The following is a 7,758-nucleotide window of genomic DNA, read 5'->3' as shown; positions in this document are numbered from 1 at the left end:
GTCATATAATGAAATGCCAGGCATTGACTCGAGTATCGTTGAACATGAAATCAAGATGTATCTAGATGTCAAACTAGTACGACAACGGCTACGGCAGGTGCACCCCAAGAAGGCCGCTGCCATTAAGGCAGAAGTTGAAAAACTTCTCCATGCTGGTTTCATTTACCCTGTCCTCTAACAGATTGGGTATCGAATATTGTCCCTGTTATGAAAAAACAAGGAACAATTAGAGTGTGCATCGATTATAGGGATGTAAATCAAGCTTGCCCAAAAGACAACTACCCTACACCCTTCATCGACTAGATAATTGATGAATGCGCCGGATGTGAAATCTTTTCGTTTATGGATGGATTCTCCGGGTATAATCAAATAAATATCTGCCCACAGGACCAGTCAAAGACTGCATTTATTTGTCCGTGGGGCACATTCGCATATCAAAAATTACCTTTTGGTTTAAAGAACGCAGGGGCAACATTTCAGAGGGCAATGGATTATGCCTTCCATGACATCAAAAACATCGTTCAACCATACCTCAACGACGTTCTGGCTCATTCGCGAAAGCGGACTGATCATCCGCAGCATTTAAGAGCGATATTTCTACGTTGCCAACACTACAAGATATGACTCAATCCACACAAATGTGTATTTTTTGTCAGTTATGGTCGTTTACTTGGCTTTGTAGTCTCGAAAGATGGGACTCGTCTCGACCCATGCAAGGTTCAGGCAATCATAAATTTGCCTCCACCTTCGAATTTGCTTCAGATTCAGAAACTCCAAGGGAAAGCAAACTTTCTGAGGAGGTTCATTCCAAATTACGCCAAACTTGCTAAAGGTTATACGCGTCTTTTGAAAAAGGAAGTACCCTTTGTCTGGGATTAGGTTGCGCAAGCTTCCTTTGATGCTTTAAAAGAATCCCTAATGAAAGCATCATTAATGTACGCTCCTGATTATCAAAAAGACTTTAACCTGTATCTGGCTGCAGCGGATACAACCATCACAATGGTTTTAGTTCAAGAAGACAACGGAATCGAACATCCTATATATTATTTAAGTAAGAACTTAAATGATACAGAAAGCAAATATTCTTATGTTGAAAATCTAGCGCTCGCAGCTGTTCAAGCGATACAGAGATTTCGACACTATATCCTCTTTCGAAAAACTACCATTCTGTCAGATTGCAACCCCATGACTTATATATTGTCGTGACAGTTGCTGGGGGGAAAATATTCAAAATGGATAGCAATTCTACAAGAGTTTGATCTGGAATTTGTAAAATCCAAGTCAAAGAAAGCTCTGGTTTTCGCAGAATTATTATGCGATCTCCCATCATCGTCCAACGATGAAACATCCGAAGAAACGATCGTGGACGAAAATTTGTTTCTGATATCTTCAAGAAATATGTGGTATGGGGATATAATCATTTATCTCCAAACCCAGAAATATAGGCCAAAAACCTCTTGCTCTGAACAAAAACGTATTCGATACCAAGCGAAAGACTACATGATCGTTGGTGATACACTTTACCGTCGTGGTATCGATACAGTTCTGAGAAGGTGCCTCACCCATGAGAAGGGGCATCAATCCGGTTATGCTACAGCGCAAAAACTTTTACGAGCAGGATACTTCTGGCCAACAATGTTCAAAGATTGCATAACCGCAGTCAGAAGTTTCCATGCTTGTCAAATTTTCGATAACAAAACTAGAAGACCACCTGCACCTCTGCAGCCAATAGTTGTTGTCGGGCCGTTCGCCAAATGGGGCATCGATTTCATGACATGTAACCCCACCTCAACCGGGGGGCATGGGTATATCATAGTTGCAGTTGACTATTTTACCAAACGGGCCGAGGCGATGCCTACATTAGATAATACTGGTGAAACAGCTGCCCTCTTTTTTTTTCAATCATGTAGTCGCCAGATTCGGCGTCCCACAAGCTATAGTCACAGATCATGGATCACATTTTCGCAATCACATGATGGTCGAATTAGCTGCCAAATTAGGATTGTATCACGACAGCTCTACTCCATATTACCCACAAGCCAACAGACAAGTTGAAGCAATCAACAAAGTCCTGAAGCGCATGCTACAAAGGATGATTGGAGTTCACAAAAGAATTTGGCACCTAATCCTGTACTCAGCCTTGTGGGCTTACCGAACATCGGTAAGGAATGCAACCGGGTTTACACCTTTCCAAGTGGTATATGGCCTGGAAGCAGTCTTACCAATCCAGTGTGAAATCTCATCCCTCAAACTCGCAATTGACCTTCTCCCCGGGACTTCAGAAGAGGAGGCTCGTTTCTTGGAACTAATCCAATTGGATGAAACCCATCGTGATGCCACTTTGGCTAACGAAGCCCATAAGAAACGAGTCAAGGCGTAGTTTGACAAGAATGTCAAACCCGTGTCTTCTCAGAAGGTGACTTGGTCTTTCTTTATGACGAAGAATCCGCTAAATTGGGGGCAGGTAAATTCAAGTCGTTATGGATGGGCCCCTATATTATTAAGTGAGTGTTATCAAAAGGAGCCTATGAGTTAATGGATTATGATGGGATTCCACTGGCACAACCTCGTAACGGGTTGTACCTCAAGCGTTACTATGCGTGATTCAGTATAGTAACCTATATGCTTTTGTTATGTTTTTGTTTTCGCTAAAGTGTTTGTTTTGGTCAAGTAATCCACTTTTTACATTTATTGCAGATGTCAAACCTATTGGAGTCATGTGTTGGATATGCCGACGGAGCGAGTCGTAGTTCGCGGAACCTATCTTCCGCGGCCTGGGCCATTTTTGATCCAAGCAGCGAGTTAGTAAGTTTCAGAGGGGTATGTATTGGTCGATCAACGAATAACATCGCTGAATATAGCGCATTGATAGAACTTCTCTCTGATGCCATCACACATGGTATACGCCGACTGATTGTCAGGCTAGACTCACAACTCGTCATACTACAACTCACTGGTATCTACTATGTCCGAAATCTAGCTATTTATCGCATGTTTCTAAGGGTTAAGATTTTGGAAACGAAATTTTATTTTATTCAATATCAGCATATTTCCAGAACCTTAAACACATTAACTGACTCATTGGTAAATAATGTGTTAGATAGACATTTACAAAATTTATAAAAAGAAGCATACCATCAATATTTACATTTGGATCATGTAACTTAACCAAAATAAAACTTCGAAAATCAAAATATATATATATATATATATATAAATGTTTATGGTTTACACATAATGTTCTGTAACCAAGACAAAATTGGTCAAATGACCCAAAACTCAAAATGCTAGGGGGCACCCTAGTCTAATGATGCTCGTGATAGCAAGTCACAGCCTGTGCAATCATGCATAAGAGCCGAGTCCATCGTCTTGGCACACCAGTGGTATGCCGTTGCAACCTCAAGGGTAGCTCGTCAGTCCTCACATCTGGAATACCGAGAGTAAGGCCCTAGACCTGGTCCTGTAATGTTGTGAGAGTCTCGGCCACATCGAGGTCGCGAAGGATAGCCCTTCCAACAGCCTCTCCTGCTGGGGCGGCGGCTGGCACTCTCAGGCGTACTATTGGCCAAACTGGACCGACATCTGCATGAACACATGAGTTTGATTAGTCTTGATAGAATAAAGCACAAGAACATTATAAAAGAAAAAAATGATAAACAGGAATATGGTCAAAGAATTTACCAATGGCACCCCATTGTTCGCCAGCCGGCAGTACTAAATCTGGATCACCCCGGAAGTCCATACCAGCATATGGATACTCGAAATAAACCATCTCCTGACGATCAAACCACCTGAAGAAGGTATCAGAAAAAGAAATCTGAGACTGAACAGCATGCCTAGACATATGGTCGACCCATCTCTGCATACGTGGTTCAGTCGGTGAAGGTAAATCGAGTGCAATATACTGCGGCTGCATCAGTGGTATCTTTTCCAAGGCAAAGGTGGTCAAAATAAAACCATACCCAAAGTTCTTCAACCTCCCACTCTTCACCTTGGTCAATTGCTCTTTCATCACAAGAAGTACTGTGTCGCACCAGTTGAACACCTTCGGTTGGAGACATTCCAAGGCATACTGCATATAAGATCGGTTGGCTACATGAAGAGCCGCACCACCAGCCATCCTACCAAAAGTGAAAAAAATAGTCCTGAGGGACCTATCAGTGACATCACGGATGATGATCTTGCCATCTTTACTCGGCTGAGATCCCTCTCTGCGATACCGGCGAACATAATCTCTCACAGATTCACCTCCTCGGGCTGAACCTGATAAAGAGATGGGGGCACCCCGCCTCGACAAGCCAGTCAAGAAATAGATGTCCACTACAGTCAAGGAGATGTATTTGCCCCTAATCTGGAACACCTGGTTGGTAGGATCCCAAGCATCGAGCAAATATTGTAGCAAGTTGATTTGTTGTCTCATGCTAGAAATGCGGAAAAACTTCAGCAAGCCACAGTTCCGCAATGCATTTACTGTAACCGGATCATGTAAAGCAAGCATGTCCTCTTCTTCATGCTCACGTTCTCACCATGTAATAGTCATCTTGCTCCAAAAATCTCTGAAAACAAACATGAGAAGAGTTAGATCCTGATTTTGGTGAGAAACAGGGAAAATTTCCATCAAAAACTGTGCATAAATTTCCTTCCTTACGCCCATCGCACCTATAGTAGTGCTCTGGGTGCGTTGTATGTCAGATGGCCAGTAGACAGGCCAACATCCAATGCACCTTTCGATACACAGGGGGTGCGCTGAAGCCAGGGCGAGTTTTTCAAACCCCAAAGGCTCAGAAAAACCAGGAATCAAGCTCAGAATGCAAAACGGAAAGCATGAAATGAAAGAGCTCAAGTTTAGCTCCTACCTGGTCCAGACGGCACCGAGAATCGTTCACAGAATCTCTCGGAATCAACTGATGAAAATCAAGGGGGAAAAGGCACCTCCAAAGCTCCAACAAACCAAAGTTCAAATGAAATGTTAAAATGAGAGGTAAAAGCACTTTTACATTACTTTTTACGTAATTCAAGTAAAATATTAGTGTTCTAACTCATTTTTCAAACATGTATTGTTCATTTCTAACTAGTTTGATGAAACAATTGAAAATGCAGTACAATCTTTGAAAGAACAAAGCTATTTATGGTAAAGTCAAGAAATGACCGTTGTATCGAGCAGTTTTAGCACATAGTTCAAGCTCGTTAAAAAATAAACATAAGTCATGAGCAAATGTTTCTTCCCGCATTTAAGCTCATTAACAAATGAACTATTTCCCGGTAAATAACCATCGTGAATGTAGTACTTCAGCCTTTAAAGCCTTGGTCGTGTTCTCATCATCGCTTCCACTCTGTATTGGCCGATCATTCACCTCCATTTGATTGTTTACCCCTTTTGAGGAACAGCTGCGAAAAGTGATCTCACCAGCCATCCTTGTAACACTGTCGTGATTGGAAAATTACAAACCTTACCTGGAATCAGCTGCTACCCAATTTTATCACTCGTTCCTCAAAAGACGAGTCTCCTTTAAGATCTTTTCAACTGACTCGTAAAATATGAAAAGATTTCCGAGCCATTGGCCTCTCCAGCTCGTTAAAGGGACCGGAAGTGTTATCCCTCCTTTAGATTTTAATCTTTTTGGACCTGAGGGATTATTACACAAAAATATCGAGCGCTTGTTTTGTTCGGCTCAATAAAAGTATCAAAAATTCATCCCTTCTGTATTGTTTTATACCTTTTCAGACTTAAGGGATTAGATGACGAAAAAGGAATTTTGGAGTTTCCTTTACGTTCCTTTTCAGACTCTCTAAAATTGAAAAGGATTGAGTTATCTTTGTCGTTAAACTCGTTAAAACTTAATAGTGACAAACTTGTCCATAGCAGACAAGAACGAGTTTCACTATCGCTAGGCTCGTTAAAACATAGCGATGGGTTTGCCCGAAGGGAAAATTATAGAACAAGCATATGGTATCCTCCTCAAGCTTGACAAAAATAAAGAGGTACTGGTCAGCAATGACTGGGGAAAAATTGGGAAGAAAACTTGAAGAAACTTTGTTGGTAGCAAGTCGCTCTTGAACATGACACTTTCACTCCGCATCCAAGTCGGGTTGGGTTGTTTCATTCACTGGTCACATCACCATGGTCCCATCACACCATCCACATTTGGGGTTAATGCTACCAATCCATCACGTCAGTGTCGCCGATATGTTCAAGAGAAGTCATTCAGAGAATTCACCTATGTCTCACCCACTACAATACATCTACACTCCATTCTTTCATGACCGCCACCCTGGACCTTATGTCATCAGATCGTTTTCACCTCCATTAAAATCATTTGCTCCGTTCCGTGTCATTGATGTGGGATTCATTAAGGCCCTCCTGTGATGGATCGCTTCTTGTCGACATCAGCTCATTATCCAAGAAGTCGATCTAGGAACACCTCGTTCATTACTTTGAAGCTTGCATGCCTCAATGGCAAGTTTCTCACTTCCAGCGGCAGGTTTACATCAATGACCTTCGACCAAAAGATTTTGCGTGGTGTTCCAAGTCCTTTATTCACACCATATGAATTGTACTACAGTACCTTGAGGGTCATTATTATTATCAGTGATTCCTCTCACGCCTGTTAACAACTCACATCATTGACTGGTAATCAGGCAATGTCTTTCCATGTTCGACTCCAGAACATCTCTCACATGGATCGACTTGTACTTCGTGTGAAGATCGAATGAGATTAGAGACCCCATATCTAGTTTCATCCATCCGGGCTGCGATATATATTCAGGGAAATAAAGATATCAAATGTACATCATTGCTGCACGAATAATCATCCAATCAAAGGGATGATGGTTCTACCAGAATCATCAGTCTACACTCAGACGATTGTCTGTCTTATGTACATGAAAATGAATTTATAAAGTTGAGCATGGGAATGACCGCCTCAGCTAGATCATGAAAATATTGAAGATAATGTATTGTATTGTATCTTATTACAGGTCTCCTCTCATCTTGAAGGAACTTCGGATCCTCATAATAAAGCATTTCACCCGACATCAAAAGATTAACGACCTCATGCTTTAGGGGGCAACTGTTAAAGACATTTTTGGGCACTGCAACCCCAAGCATAAAATTTCCATAAACCAAGGGCTCCTAAGTCCCTAAAAGTTTTTTTCTAACCCCTAAAGGAAAAAGGTCAACTGATTACAGCTTCTCCCAGAAGTTCTCCATGAAAAACTGCTCAGAACTGGTCAAAACAGGATCATTTCAGCTGCTCCATAGGCAAAGTGCGTTGCATCTCACCTAAATACACTGTGTGGGTGCGTTGCATTTCAAAAATCCCTTCTATGGGGTGCGATGGGCGAGAAGTGACAAATGGAAGTGTCATTCCGCGAGGTGGAGAGGCATGGAATCTTCCAGAAACTTCTCCTGTGACACTTGCCTCTCTGAATTCGACCAAGGATGAGTAAGAGATCATCAATCTCCAAGTGGAAGCAAGAACTATCAGAGGGAAGACACTAATCAAATCACAAGCTAACTCATCTCCCTTATAGATATCTATATATGGATCCCTCATCCCAGAGATCCAAAGGCTAGAATTTTTCATATTGTAAGGAATTGTTGTTGGTTTCTTGAGACAACATCATAAGTGTTGGGTGATCTAAGCTTTGTATGAGGTGAAGAAGGGCTTACTTGCTGAGAGGATGATGTTGGGTCAGAACAACTGGTTGTAACTCCCTTGGCTCTTTCTTGTTTATCAATAAAAGCTATTCAAGCTT

The sequence above is a fragment of the Pinus tabuliformis genome, chromosome 2_1 (genome assembly GCF_031772625.1).
Source record: "Pinus tabuliformis cultivar Carrire ecotype Pingquan chromosome 2_1, CPIR1, whole genome shotgun sequence".
NCBI classification, from domain to species: Eukaryota; Viridiplantae; Streptophyta; class Pinopsida; order Pinales; family Pinaceae; genus Pinus; species Pinus tabuliformis.
This window is presented reverse-complemented; position numbering follows the sequence as displayed.